Here is a 2,379-nt window from a genome sequence, read left to right as displayed (position 1 = left end):
TAAAATTTTTCCAATATTAATTTAAGCCTACTCTTTATTATTACTGTATTGTATAGGCAGTATTAGACTACACTGTCTACATTGTAAAGATAACATAAAGTAGTTGCCAATTAGAATAAAAAGAGATTATTGCAAGAGTTTAAAAAGTAGAAATCTTCTTAACTATATATTCTTAATGAAATTTTTATTCCACCTACATTTGCCTTTTCGTTTTAAAATGTTAAATTCAAAAGTGAAGTGGAAAGTAAAAATAAAAGAGTGGTATTATTATTTTTAAAACTTTGAGGATACAGTGTGGCTAAAATAAATTATATATTCCAATTTACAGCTTTAACATTGTTTCTCTCAAATCTAGAAAGCAGTAGTGAGGTCTACCCCTTGAGCCTACTTAGCATCTTTAAATGTCACAAATCTATTTTGTATAACTTGTTCCTTGGTGTCTGTAGCAAGAGTTACACCAAATCTAAACAGGAGCAGATGACTGGAGCTCTGCTGTGGAAATACACTCGGTGGCTGGCAGGTAGGCAGGAGACCAATATAAAAAAGTAAACCAGAGGAAATAAAGTATAACATTATTACCAGACAGAAATTACACTGTGCTGGTATATCAAAAGGAAGTTCAGAAAAAGTTTATTATAGTGGAACAGCTATTGAAAAAAAGAACCACAGAGAGAAAAAATAATCATGATAAAAACGGAGGTCAAATTGCCAAATCGAAGGGTAAGGAAGGTAAGGACTGAATCATGTTTGTTTTCCTTTCTCTTTCATCCTCCCTCTTGGATCCTACATTGTTCAGTCATCTACTGTTTTCTGTATAGATGTGAACAGAGAAGCTGGCCCCATGCCCAGCTTCAAATTTTACTGGCTTCTGATTGATGTGAGCCAATTACGGTAATCCCATTTCTCCTACCAGTGATGGGTTGAGGAACAGACATGTGACTCAGTTTTGTCCAGTGAGATCTATGAGGGAATATGCTCAGAGACTTTAGGAAAGATCACCTGTCTTCTAAGAAAAAAGGTAAAGGAAAAGATGGTATGCTGACTCCTAGAACCACTACATAGGGTAATTTTTACTTGACTTCATGTATTTAGGTATTACCATTTAATTTAATTCAATGGCTGATTAAATATATATTTTTGAAGGAGAAAGGGATGTTGGTTTAATGATTTATAAACTGTATCAGTTTGAGAATGTATTTAGAAACAATAAAAAAATCTATCAGGGTTTTTTTTTCTTCTTAACAAACAGGAAGTTATTTGTCTCAGGCATCAAGAAGTTTGGAGATAGCTAAGTAGTGTTTCAGATACCCAGACCCTCCATTTTCTCTTCTCCATCCTTAGCTCTCATTCTCATGCTTGTCACTTTATGGTCACAAGGTGGCTGTTACACCTCTAAGCAGGAGGAAGGGGAAAGGCGAAGGGACAAAGGGGCATGCCCGTTGAGTCGGCCCACTTTTATCAGGAAAACAAAAGCCTTTCCATAAGCCCCACTCTGGAATCTTCTGCATAGATCTCATTAGCCACCCCTAATTGGAATGCTGCTTGGGAGATGAAGAGGTTATGGATCGGGTCAAGTCAGCCTGACAACTGTGCCAGCCACACACACTTACTACCCCACATAAATGGATTATGCTAGATAATCACTTACAGCCACTTGTCTATTATTCTGGAATGTTATGGGGTTTTGGCTACTACTTGCGGTGGTGCTAGTCTGTCTTTAATTTAGCTTCACCTATATTATTTCAGTAACTTTTTTATTTTTTGCTTATGTTTTATAAACTAAAATTAGTATAGCCGGCCCTCCGTATCCATGTGTTCTGCATCCATGGATTAGACCAACCACAGATGGAAAATATTTGGAAAAAAAATGGATGGTTATGTCTGTACTGAACACGTACAGACGTTCTTTCCTGTCATTACTCTCTAAACAATATAACAACTATTTACATAACATTTACATTGTACTAGGTATTATAAGTATTTCAAGTATATGGTGGATGTATATAGGTTATATGCAAGTATTACACCATTTTATATCAGAGATTTGAGCATCTGCAGATTTGGTATGTGGGAAGCCTGGAACCAATCCCCCATAGATACTGAGGGACAACTGTATATGAGACACAATAAGTAAGACATTGAGTGTTCGTTTATCAAAATTAGGACTTTTGAATGAATATGTACATTTGTGCTAAGTTCATACAAATTTTTATTTTTCATTTGAACCAGGCATTGTGCTAATTTTAAAATGAGGCTTGTAATTTTTAAAACTTTTCTCTCTTAGGAAGAACAGAGAAACTATTGAATGGAACTCCATAACAATTATAATAAAACCACCTCCCTTTTCAGGGCCACTTTTTTTTTTTTTTTTTTTTTTTT

General features: G+C 35.1%; 1 protein-coding gene across 1 annotated transcript in view; it reads left to right on the top strand.

Moving 5' to 3' along the window:
* The window catches only part of SYT14 (synaptotagmin XIV), a 170,780-nt gene that overhangs the window by 88,886 nt on the left and 79,515 nt on the right, over positions 1–2,379 (top strand). The gene's annotated exons all lie outside the window — the stretch shown is intronic.

This window comes from Propithecus coquereli, unplaced genomic scaffold, assembly GCF_000956105.1.
Source record: "Propithecus coquereli isolate 6110/MARCELLA unplaced genomic scaffold, Pcoq_1.0 Scaffold129, whole genome shotgun sequence".
Classification (NCBI taxonomy): domain Eukaryota; kingdom Metazoa; phylum Chordata; class Mammalia; order Primates; family Indriidae; genus Propithecus; species Propithecus coquereli.
Note: the sequence above shows the minus strand (reverse complement) of the source record. Positions and strands in the feature narration are given on the sequence as shown.